General features: G+C 32.2%; 1 protein-coding gene across 19 annotated transcripts in view; it reads right to left on the minus strand.

Moving 5' to 3' along the window:
• The window catches only part of LOC125657375 (uncharacterized), a 77,194-nt gene extending 63,173 nt beyond the window's left edge, over positions 1–14,021 (minus strand). For 18 of the 19 annotated variants that reach the window (XM_056157434.1, XM_056157433.1, XM_056157416.1 and 15 more), the window contains exon 1: positions 4,898–5,016. The gene's annotated coding sequence lies outside the window, so the exon portion shown is untranslated. Of the gene's footprint in view, positions 1–4,897; positions 5,017–13,938 lie in introns of those variants that run through there. The other variant, XM_056157426.1, reaches the window with a different exon arrangement.
• Between the last annotated feature and the right edge of the window lie 262 nt (positions 14,022–14,283).

Raw genomic sequence — 14,283 nt, forward strand, 5'->3', positions numbered from 1 at the left:
GGGGTTACACTGTCATATAACATTAAAATGTGGGTATATTTAAAGGTTACGGTGACATCGTATTATTTCAGGTTTAAAAAATTTATCAGGAATCAGAACAAAAATATTTCACTGTCACTACATTTATCACACACATAATTGTATTTTGTTGTAAAAGATTTAATATAACTACCCGTCATTAATGATCCGCAATCACACAAAAACTGATCTTGAATACATACAGTCAAGGTTGGCAACACAATGTAACATCTTATTCTGCAACATTTACAGAAATATCTCGGGAATGACCAAACGTCTAAATGGTAATGCAATGTGGATGGAGAGTTTACACTTCGCGATGTATAACAATAATAATTGTCTGTCCCGTGTGTTATTTTGTATAATTTTATAATAGTTTGTTATGTATAACAATAATCATTAACTGTCTTGTGTTATTTTGTATAATTTTAGAATGGTTTGTTATGTATAACAATAATCATTGACTGTCCCGAGAGTTATTTTGTATAATGTTATTATAATTTGTTTATGATATTGCCATTCGTTTGTTGAAGGTGTGATAGCGTTCGTGACTGGTGAATGCTGTTTCTAACGTTATCTGACGTGGTATGGAGAATTACCTTACTATGTCTCTCTCTTCAGTCTCTCATTCTTAACTTCCAGTTTACATAATAACAAGTCGTTGAGTGAAATTTAATAACAAGATTCACAAAACATTTAAAGGCATTAGGCAAACTATAATGTCCAGTGACTTTCCTGTCTCACCCATAATTTACAATAACAAACCATTACAACTCTATCTCTCTATATCGGTAGCTCTGGATCGGACTTTTAACAGCAGTACAATACACAAAAAGAACCTTATGGTTAACCATTCGGTAAGAAACACTGCATTTAAATCCCAGGGCTTTGTCATGAGGAAGCTTTTTATGACAATGCACAAAATGATTTCAATGTCTGATAGCTGTATTATGATCGACTACTCTGATTGCATACCCTGACTATCAAATAGTTTACACCATGAGGTGTTAGAACTCAGACGAAATGTTATTTAAGACTGCGTTGATCTAAATACCTGGGGTTTTTTTTAAAACCACCAGCCTCCCCTATAACGGCGAATGATGTGTTAAAAAGTTTCATAAAATCGGTAGTAAGGAAAATCCCATAAGTTAACACAATGTCCAATTTTATTCAGTTTGATAGAAATAAATACAATTACTAAATTTTACAGCACGAAGACTGTTATATATTAACGTCAGCCCCACAATAGTTACCGGAGTTCTCGAGATTCGGTTTCTTTGTGGAATAAGCTACTTATAATTTGCAGACTATGGAGATATGTTGCTTTGACTTTGATGTTAGACGTTTAGAAAACTTCTGTAGTTTCTCTGTCATCCAGACATTTGTTTCATATTGAATCAAGTTCACACGATGTGTGTCAATTTGTTACAAAATGTAGTGCTTGAATAAAACGTAGTACTGTATTCTAGGAGATGCATTTCACGATTTGCTTTTATTCTGCACATATGCAATAAAATATACCAAACTCTATAAATGTATTCTACTCTAGTGAGCATTCCTTGTTGTTTTATTTCAATATATGTTTGTTATTTGTAACCAGGAGAACGACTGCCTTCCTGAAGCTGTGAGTCTTGATACTGATTCAATGCATTGTATATAAAGAATCACGTGATATTTATTAACCCCCTTTCCTCTTTCTCTCTGCCATACTATTTGTTGCAGTAGAAATGTGCATTTGCAAAGGGAACAAGATTGAACTTGTATGTAATAGTACAAAGTGCACGAGTTGTTCTTTTCAACATATAGCTTTCACACATTCCATGCGCAAATTGAAATTTGTTTTTACAATGATTTGATGCGAATCAAGTGACTACCAAGACACATCTCAAGGTCTATAGTGACATAAACACTGTTGGGTAAGAAACAAAATATAAAAAATAGGTTTCCGATTTGCGACGAGTCGGAACTATGTATAGTTATAATCTCATTTGCAACTCCCTTTCTTTTCAATAATTCAAAATAGTTTGAATAGATTCCAACCATTATTAAACTCATTTACCGCCTGCTCGATGTGTAACAACCTAAAGAAAGAAAGTTATATTTCCAGGATAATTGTCTATAAGTGTTTGGATGAAAAACAAAAGGCGAAATAGATGTTGATGTGTTGAAGTATATTATATTTTGATGGAGTATATTTCAATTTGTTGAAGTATATTATAATGTATGGGAGTATATTATAATGTTTTGGGAGTATATTACAATGTGTGGAAGTATATCATAATGTGTGGAAGTATATTATAATGTGTGGGTGTATATTATAATGTGTGGGAGTATATTATAATGTGTAGGAATATATTATATTGTGTGGGAGTATATTACAATGTGTGGGAGTATATTATAATGTGTGGGAGTATATTATAATGTGTAGGAATATATTATAATGTGTGGGAGTATATTATATTGCGTGGGAGTATATTATAATGTATGGGAGTATATTATAATGTGTGGGAGTATATTATAATGTGTGGGAGTATATTATAATGTGTGGGAATATATCATATTGTGTGGGAATATATCATATTGTGTGTGAGTATATTATAATGTGTGAGAGTATATTGCATTGTGTAGGAGTATATTATATTGTGTGGGAGTATATTATAATGTGTGAGAGTATATTACATTGTGTAGGAGTATATTATATTGTGTAGGAGTATATTATATTGTGTGGGAGTATATTATAATGTGTGGGAGTATATTATAATGTGTGGGAGTATATTATATTGTGTGGGAATATATCATATTGTGTGGGAGTATATTATAATGTGTGAGAGTATATTACATTGTGTGGGAGTATATTATAATGTGTAGGAGTATATTGCAATGTGTGGGAGTATATTATAATGTGTGGGAGTATATTATAATGTGTGAGAGTATATTACATTGTGTGGGAGTATATTATAATGTGTAGGAGTATATTGCAATGTGTGGGAGTATATTATAATGTGTGGGTGTATATTGCAATGTGTGGGAGTATATTACAATGTGTGGGTGTATATTACAATGTGTGGGTGTATATTATAATGTGTGGGAGTATATTATAATGTGTGGGAGTATATTATAATGTGTGGGAATATATCATATTGTGTGGGAGTATATTATAATGTGTGAGAGTATATTACATTGTGTAGGAGTATATTATATTGTGTGGGTGTATCTTATAATGTGTGGGTGTATATTATAATGTGTGGGAGTATATTATAATGTGTGGAGTATATTATACTATGTGGGAGTATATTACAATGTGTGGGAGTATATCATAATGTGGGGGAGTATATTATAATATGTGGCAGTATATTACAATGTGTGGGAGTATATTATATTGTGTGGGAGTATATGCTATTGTGTGGGAGTATATTATAATGTGTGGGAGTATATTATAATGTGTGGAGTATATTATAATGTGTGGGAGTATATTATAATATGTGGTTGTATATTATAATGTGTGGGAGTATATTATAATGTGTGGAGTATACTATAATGTGTGGGAGTATATTATAATGTGTGGGAGTATATTACTATGTGTGGGAGTATATTACAATGTGTGGGAGTATATTATAATGTGTGGAGTATATTATAATGTGTGGGAGTATATTATAATATGTGGTTGTATATTATAATGTGTGGGAGTATATTATAATGTGTGGGTGTATATTATAATGTGTGGGAGTATATTATAATATGTGGTTGTATATTATAATGTGTGGGAGTATATTATAATGTGTGGAGTATACTATAATGTGTGGGAGTATATTATAATGTGTGGGAGTATATTACAATATGTGGGAGTATATTATAATGTGTGGGAGTATATTATAATGTGTGGGAGTATACTATAATGTGTGGGAGTATATTATAATGTGTGGGAGTATATTATAATGTGTGGGAGTATATTATAATGTGTGGGAGTATATTATAATGTGTGGGTGTATATTATAATGTGTGGGAGTATATTATAATGTGTGGGGGTATATTATATTGTGTGGGTGTATCTTATAATGTGTGGGTGTATATTATAATGTGTGGGAGTATATTATAATGTGTGGAGTATATTATACTATGTGGGAGTATATTACAATGTGTGGGAGTATATTATAATATGTGGGAGTATATTACAATGTGTGGGAGTATATTATATTGTGTGGGAGTATATGCTATTGTGTGGGAGTATATCATAATATGTGGGAGTATATTACAATATGTGGGAGTATATTATAATATGTGGGAGTATATTACAATGTGTGGGAGTATATTACAATGTGTGGGAGTATATTATTTTGTGTGGGAGTATATGACAATGTTACTGGTGATTGGGACTCAGTACTTAAATACTTAGAAAGGTCTACACTTCTGGTATTTAAACTACACTTGGTAGCTACTCATTAAGATTGAAAACAAAATATTGATGGGACGTAAAAAAAACAACAAAAAAACTTATATCACCAATTTACACACGCACAGACAACCATGTCAATCACTACCATGAGCATTTTACACAAACATGACTTGCCGGACTTTGGAAACTGTTTATTTTCAAAGGAAATTAAATTCAGGAGATAAATTTACAAAATTATTCGCTGTACACTGGTTCACGAGTATCTAAAGTAAATGCCGATAATCACTCGTTTACAGAAAATGCAAGTTTAAATGTTCTACAATCTCAGATTGAATGGAATAGTTTTACTTCGCAGTATTACATCTCCATTTATACTAGTATACACACTATATCAATGTCAAATCTTATACGCTTACTGGGGAACATGAGAATGGCATAAAATAACACAAATACGTAAGACATAGCTATAGATAAGTCAGATCTTACCTGGCTTTTTAGTTCTTCTCCTTAGAACTGTTAAGATACTCTGTTAAAGTACAGGCACCCAATGAAGTTATTTCGATGTTGGCATGTGTATTTAAACTGATAAAACAAAGAGAACTATGGGATAGACCTGGGTATTGCTTAATTAAATGTCATGACAACTGAGTTCATTGTTCACAGCGCACAAGATGACATCGACATCTGATAACAGTATTGCATGACTGTTCCTTGTTAAATTGTTAATTAATATTAATTAGTTTAGTGACAGACAGGTTCTCTATTGTAATGAGAGAACTGATTTCAGACGTCATTGAACGGGGGGGGGGGGGGGGGGGGGGTATTACTATTGAAGACACAAACTTTAGACTCATTGATTAAAGTTTGGACTCCAAACTAAAGAAATATCGATACCAATGTTTAGGAGTCTGATAAAAATATCCTTCTGAATACATTTCATTGTGAGAGTTATATTGCCTTCGATTCTTTAATATAAATGTGAAATGTATGTCTGATTTGAAGGGATTTTAATTAAACATAAAATGAACATTTGAAAATGGTAAATTGTAAGCGAACACAGTATATTGAAATTTATGGAATACTATGTCGCCAAAGATCATCAAAATGTTGATCGGTCACACCCATTTGCCCTGTATAGCTATATATGTCAACATCCCATCTCTGGCAAATTCGGTGGTAGTTAGATAATTCATTTACAAAAAATGATTTGTCGTAAGGTGACATGTTATCTGATGTGCTTCATGCCAATTGTTAGACTGTTTTACATACTGAAGGGTGTAACTGGTCAACAGAGGATGTTCACTCCTCTAGGGCACCCACCCCTCTGGATTCATTCTGGAATATGGGATCTTAAAGAATATGTTGCGTTTGAGAACTAGTCTCATACTAATGGCATAAATGAAACATTTACAATTTAAATTCTGATACACACATGCCCACAATTAGTTTTAGTAGGACAGTTGAAGATAACTAACAGTGATCAATCTCATAACTCCAATAAGCAATACAAAATAGAGCATACATTGCATTGTATCAATTTCACGGAATTACAATTTAGACAAGAATACTTTATACACTTGTTTCAGATTTTTGTGTTACATAAATTAATTACGAAACTTCAATGTGGATCATGGTACTTTTTACAGCTTTTCCTGATTATCTGTGCTGTATCCATAGAATCATGAAACTCCAGTAGTATTATTAGGGTGAAATTTAAGAACAACATTCACAAAATATTTAAAGTCATTGAGCAAACTATCATTTCCAGTGACTTTCCTGTTTCACCCATAATTTACAATAATAAACCATTTCAACTCTATCTCTCAGTGTCTGTTGTTTTGGATCGGACTTTTAACAGCAGTACGATACACAAAAAGAACCTTATGGTTAACCATTCAGTAAGAAACACTGTATTTAAATCCGAGGGCTTTATCATGAGCAAACTTTTTATGACAATGTACAAAATGATCTCGATATCTGATAACTGTATTGTGATCGACTGCTCTGATTCAATACCCTGACTATCAAATAGTTTATCCCAGGAGGTGTTAAAACTCTGATCAAATGATAGTCAAGACTGCGTTGATCTAAATAGCTGCTATGTTTTGTTATAGACCCCCAACCTTCTCCATAACGGCGAATGCTGTGTCTCAAAGTTTTATGAAATCGGCATTAAGGAATTTCCTATTAGTTTACATGATGACACATTTTATCCTATTTGACAGAATTAATGACAGTTTACAGCACGAAGACCATTACATATTGAAGTCAGTCCTCTAGTGGTTACCAGATGTCACGAGACTATGTAGCTTTGTGGAATAAGCTACCTATAATTTGCAGACTATGTCGAGTCAGCATTTCATGTTGTTTTATTCTAATATATGTTTATTATTTGATATTTGTAACCAGGAGAACGACTGCCTTCCTGAAGCTCTGAGTCTTGATACTGATCCAATGCATTGTATATCAAGAAACACGTGCTATTTATTGACCTTCTCTCTTCTCCCCATTATGTGTCCGCCATTCCATTTGTCGCAGTAGAAATGCGCATTTCCAAAGGGAACAAGATTGAACTTGTACGTAATAGTACAATGCACATGAGTTGTCTTTTTTAACAAATAACTTTGTACCTATTACATTCTCAAGGTCTATAGTGACATAAACACTGTTGGGTAAGGGAAATAAAAAGAGAAAAAGGATAGGTTTTAGATTTGCGATGAGTTGAAATTATATGTAGTTTATGGCCTCATTTGTAATTCCCTTTCTTTTCAATGATTCAAATTGAAATGAGTTTGAACAGATTCACAGCCACCATAAAACTCATTCACCACCTGTTGTATGTGTAACAACCTACAGAACGTTATATTATTAAACTCATTCACCACCTGTTCTATGTGTAACAACCTACAGAACGTTATATTATTAAACTCATTCTCCACCTGTTCTATGTGTAACAACCTACAGAACGTTATATTATTAAACTCATTCACTACCTGTTCTATGTGTAACAACCTACAGAACGTTATATTATTAAACTCATTCACCACCTGTTCTATGTGTAACAACCTACAGAACGTTATATTATTAAACTCATTCTCCACCTGTTCTATGTGTAACAACCTACAGAACGTTATATTATTAAACTCATTCACCACCTGTTCTATGTGTAACAACCTACAGAACGTTATATTATTAAACTCATTCACCACCTATTCTATGTGTAACAACCTACAGAACGTTATATTATTAAACTCATTCTCCACCTGTTCTATGTGTACCAACCTACAGAACGTTATATTATTAAACTCATTCACCACCTGTTCTATGTGTAACAACCTACAGAACGTTATATTATTAAACTCATTCACCACCTGTTCTATGTGTAACAACCTAAAGAAAGTTTTATTTCCAGGATAATTGTTTATAAATGGATGAAGCACAAAAGGCAAGATAGATGTTGATGTGTGGGAGTATATTATAATGTGTGGGAGTATATTATAATGTGTGGGTGTATATTATAATGTGTGGGAGTATATTATATTGTGTGCGAGTATATTATAATGTGTGGGAGTATGTTATAATGTGTGGGAGTATATTATAATGTGTGGGAGTATATTATATTGTGTGGGAGTATATTACAATGTGTGGGAGTATATTATAATGTGTGGAAGTATATTATAATGTGTGGGAGTATATTATAATGTGTGGAAGTATATTATAATGTGTGGGAGTATATTACAATGTGTGGGAGTATAGTATATTGTGTGGGAGTATATTACAATGTGTGGGAGTATATTATATTGTGTGGGAGTATATTACAATGTGTGGGAGTATATTATAATGTGTGGGAGTATATTACAATGTGTGGGAGTATATTATAATGTGTGGGAGTATATTATAATGTGTGGGAGTATATTATAATGTGTGGGAGTATATTATAATGTTTGGGAGTATATCATGTTGATGTGTGGGAGTATATTATAATGTGTGGGAGTATATTATAATGTGTGGGAGTATATTACAATGTGTGGGAGTATATTATAATGTGTGGGAGTATATTACAATGTGTTGGAGTATATTACAATGTGTGGGAGTGTATTATATTGTGTGGGAGTATATTATAATGTGTGGGAGTATATTATATTGTGTGGGAATATATCATATTTTGTGTGGGAGTATATCATAATGTGTGGGAGAATATTATAATGTGTGGGAGTATATTACAATGTGTGGGAGTATATCATATTGTGTGGGAATATATTATAATGTGTGGGAGCATATTATATTGTGTGGGAATATATCATATTTTGTGTGGGAGTATATCATAATGTGTGGAAGTATATTATAATGTGTGGGAGTATATTATATTGTGTGGGAGTATATTATAATGTGTGGGAGTATATTATAATGTGTGGGTGTATATTATAATATGTGGGAGTATAGTACAATGTGTGGGAGTATATTATAATGTGTGGAGTATATTATAATGTGTGGGAGTATATTATAATGTGTGGGAGTATATTATAATGTGTGGGAGTATATTATAATATGTGGGAGTATATTATAATGTGTGGGAGTATATTATAATGTGTGGGAGTATAGTACAATGTGTGGGAGTATATTATAATGTGTGGGAGTATATTATAATGTGTGGGAGTATAGTACAATGTGTGGGAGTATATTATAATGTGTGGGAGTATATTATAATGTGCGGGAATATATTATATTGTGTGGGAATATATTATAATGTGTGGGAGTATATTATATTGTGTGGGAATATATCATATTTTGTGTGGGAGTATATCATAATGTGTGGGAGAATATTATAATGTGTGGGAGTATATTACAATGTGTGGGAGTATATCATATTGTGTGGGAGTATATTATATTGTGTGGGAGTATATTACAATGTGTGGGAGTATATCATATTGTGTGGGAGTATATCATATTGTGTGGGAGTATATCATTTCGTGTGGGAGTATATTATAATGTGTGGGAGTATATAATAATGTATGGGAGTATTTTATAATGTGTGGGAGTATATTACAATGTGTGGGAGTATATTATATTGTGTGGGAGTATATTACAATGTGTGGGAGTATATTATAATGTGTGGGAGTATATTATAATGTGTGGTTGTATATAATAATGTGTGGGAGTATATTACAATGTGTGGGAGTATATTACAATGTGTGGAGTATATTATATTGTGTGGGAGTATATTACAATGTGTGGGAGTATACTATAATGTGTGGGAGTATATTATAATATGTGGGTGTATATTATAATGTGTGGGAGTATATTATAATGTGTGGGAGTATATTACAATGTTTGGGAGTATGTTATAATGTGTGGGTGTATATTACAATGTGTGGGAGTATATTATAATGTGTGGGTGTATAATATAATGTGTGGGAGTATATTATAATGTGTGGGTGTATATTACAATGTATGGGAGTATATTATATTGTGTGGGAGTATATTACAATGTGTGGGAGTATATTATAATGTGTGGGAGTATATTACAATGTGTGGGTGTATATTATAATGTGTGGGAATATATTACAATGTGTGGGAGTATATTATAATGTGTGGGAGTATATTACAATGTGTGGGAGTATATTATATTGTGTGGGAGTATATTACAATGTGTGGGAGTATATTATAATGTGTGGGAGTATATAATAATGTGTGGGAGTATATTATAATGTGCGGGAATATATTATATTGTGTGGAAATATATTATAATGTGTGGGAGTATATTATATTGTGTGGGAATATATCATATTTTGTGTGGGAGTATATCATAATGTGTGGGAGAATATTATAATGTGTGGGAGTATATTACAATGTGTGGGAGTATATCATATTGTGTGGGAGTATATTATATTGTGTGGGAGTATATTATAATGTGTGGGAGTATATAATAATGTGTGGGAGTATATTACAATGTGTGGGAGTATATTACAATCTGTGGGAGTATATTATAATGTGTGGGAGTATACTATAATGTGTGGGAGTATACTATAATGTGTTGGAATATATTACAATGTGTGGGAGTATATTACAATATGTGGGAGTTTATTACAATGTATGGGAATATATTACAATGTATGGGAGTATATTACAATATGTGGGAGTATATTATAATGTGTGGGAGTATATTATATTGTGTGGGAGTATATTACAATGTGTGGGAGTATATTATAATGTGTGGGAGTATATTATAATGTGTGGGAGTATATTACAATTTTTTATAATGTTTGGAGTATATCATATTGTGTGGGAATATATTATAATGTGTGGGAGTATATAATAATGTATGGGAGTATTTTATAATGTGTGGGTGTATATTATAATGTTAGGGAGTATATTACAATGTGTGGGAGTATATTATAATGTGTGGGAGTATATTATAATGTGTGGGAGTATATTACAATGTGTGGGAGTATATTACAATATGTGGGTGTATATTACAATGTGTGGGAGTATATTATAATGTGTGGGAGTATATTACAATGTGTGGGAGTATATTACAATGTGTGGGAGTATATTACAATATGTGGGAGTATATTATAATGTGTGGGAGTATATTATAATGTGTGGGAATATATTACAATGTGTGGGAGTATATTACAATGTGTGGGAGTATATTATAATGTGTGGGAGTATATTACAATGTGTGGGAGTATATTACAATGTGTGGGAGTATATTACAATATGTGGGAGTATATTATAATTTGTGGGAGTATATTATAATGTGTGGGAGTATATTACAATGTGTGGGAGTATATTATAATGTGTGGGAGTATATTACAATGTGTGGGAGTATATTATAATGTGTGGGAGTATATTATAATGTGTGGGAGTATATTACAATGTGTGGGAGTATATTACAATCTGTGTGAGTATATTATATTGTGTGGGAGTATATTATAATGTGTGGGAGTATATTACAATGTGTGGAGTATATTACAATGTGTGGAGTATATTACAATGTGTGGGAGTATATTATAATGTGTGGGTGTATATTACAATGTGTGGGTGTATATTACAATGTGTGGGTGTATATTACAATGTGTGGGAGTATATTACAATCTGTGTGAGTATATTATATTGTGTGGGAGTATATTATAATGTGTGGGAGTATATTACAATGTGTGGAGTATATTACAATGTGTGGAGTATATTACAATGTGTGGGAGCATATTATAATGTGTGGGTGTATATTATAATGTGTGGGAGTATATTACAATGTGTGGGAGTATATTACAATGTGTGGGAGTATATTATAATGTGTGGGTGTATATTACAATGTGTGGAGTATATTATAATGTGTGGGTGTATATTACAATGTGTGGGAGTATATCATAATGTGTGGGAGTATATTATAATGTGTGGGAGTATATTATAATGTGTGGGTGTATACTATAATGTGTGTGTGTATATTATAATGTGTGGGAGTATATTATAATGTTTGGGAGTATATTATAATGTGTGGGAGTATATTACAATGTGTGGGAGTATATTATAATGTGTGGGAGTATATTATAATGTGTGGGAGTATATTATAATGTGTGGGAGTATAATATATTGTGTGGGAGTATATTACAATGTGTGGAGTATAATATATTGTGTGGGAGTATATTACAATCTGTGTGAGTATAATATATTGTGTGGGAGTATATTACAATGTGTGGGTGTATATTACAGTGTGTGGGTATATTACAATGTGTGGGAGTATATTACAATGTGTGGGAGTGTATTACAATGTGTGGGAGTATATTATATTGTGTGGGTGTATATTATAATGTGTGGGAGTATATAATAATGTATGGGAGTATTTTATAATGTGTGGGTGTATATTACAATGTGTGGGAGTATATTATAATGTGTGGGTGTATATTATAATGTGTGGGAGCAAATTATAATGTGTGGGTGTATATTATAATGTGTGGGAGTATATTACAATGTGTGGGAGTATATTATAATGTGTGGGTGTATATTACAATGTGTGGGTGTATACTATTATGTGTGGGAGTATATTATATTGTGTGGGAGTATATTATAATGTGTGGGAGTATATAATAATGTATGGGAGTATTTTATAATGTGTGGATGTATATTACAATGTGTGGGAGTATATTATAATGTGTGGGAGTATATTATATTGTGTGGGAGTATATTACAATGTGTGGGAGTATATTATAATGTGTGGGAGTATATTATATTGTGTGGGAGTATATTACAATGTGTGGGAGTATATTATAATGTGTGGGAGTATATTATAATGTGTGAGAGTATACTATAATGTGTGGGAGTATATTGCAATGTGTGGGAGTATATTATAATGTGTGGGAGTATATTATATTGTGTGGAAGTATATTATAATGTGTGGGAGTATATTATAATGTGTGGAAGTATATTATAATGTGTGGGAGTATAGTATATTGTGTGGGAGTATATTATAATGTGTGGGAGTATATTATATTGTGTGGGAGTATATTACAATGTGTGGGAGTATATTATAATGTGTGGGAGTATATTATATTGTGTGGGAGTATATTACAATGTGTGGGAGTATATTATAATGTGTGGGAGTATATTATAATGTGTGAGAGTATATTATATTGTGTGAGAGTATACTATAATGTGTGGGAGTATATTGCAATGTGTGGGAGTATATTATAATGTGTGGGAGTATATTATATTGTGTGGAAGTATATTATAATGTGTGGGAGTATATTATAATGTGTGGGAGTATATTATAATGTGTGGGAGTATACTATAATGTGTGGGAGTATATTGCAATGTGTGGGAGTATATTATAATGTGTGGGAGTATATTATAATGTGTGGGAGTATATTATAATGTGTGGGAGTATATTATAATGTGTGGGAGTATATTATAATGTGTGGGAGTATATTGCAATGTGTGGGAGTATACTATAATGTGTGGGAGTATATTGCAATGTGTGGGAGTATATTATAATGTGTGGGAGTATAATACAATGTTACAGGTGATTGATGTTCAATACTAAGACATGTGTAAACTTATGGTACTTTAACTACAGTTATTAACGTCTCAGTAAGATTTTAAAATAATGTCGATGGGACGTAAAACAAGCAACCAAACAACTCATTCACAACTATTACCATTTTACACCCAAACAAACACGACTTACCGGACGTTGGTATCCCAGTCTATTATCTAAAGATATGAAAATCAGTGGGACTATTTATGAAAGCAATCACAAGCCTATCGTTATGCGCAGGTTCATGGGTGTCTAAAGTGAATGTCGAGACTCAATAGTTAACAGAAAATGCAGGTTAGAATGTTCCAAAATTGAATGGAATAGTTGCATTCGCAGCATTGTATCTCCATTGATAATAGTATACACACAGTGTCAATGTCAAAGATTATGTGCTTACTGGAAAGCATTGAACCTTTCTTAATCAAAATTTAAGAATGTCATATTTTAACACAAATTCATGAGTATTCATAAGTATAGATAATTCAGATCTTACCTGGCTTTTAAGTTCGTCTCCTTAAAACGATTAAGATACTATGTTAAAGTGCAGGCATGACATGGAGATATTTCGATGTTGGCATGTGTATTTAAACTGAGAGAAACAAAGAAAACTATGGGGTAGACCTGAACATTCCGTAATTAAAGGTTCTTTCAAATGATTTCTTTGTTCACAGCGCACAAGATGACATGGACATCTGATAAGAGTATTGTATGACTGATCACTGTTCATTTGTTAATTAATGTTAATTAGTTGAGTGACAGACAGGTTCTGTATTGTAATTATAGAAAGCATTTAAGACATCATTGAACAGGAGATATATTATTGAAGGTACATACTTTA

This window comes from Ostrea edulis, chromosome 2, assembly GCF_947568905.1.
Source record: "Ostrea edulis chromosome 2, xbOstEdul1.1, whole genome shotgun sequence".
NCBI lineage: Eukaryota > Metazoa > Mollusca > Bivalvia > Ostreida > Ostreidae > Ostrea > Ostrea edulis.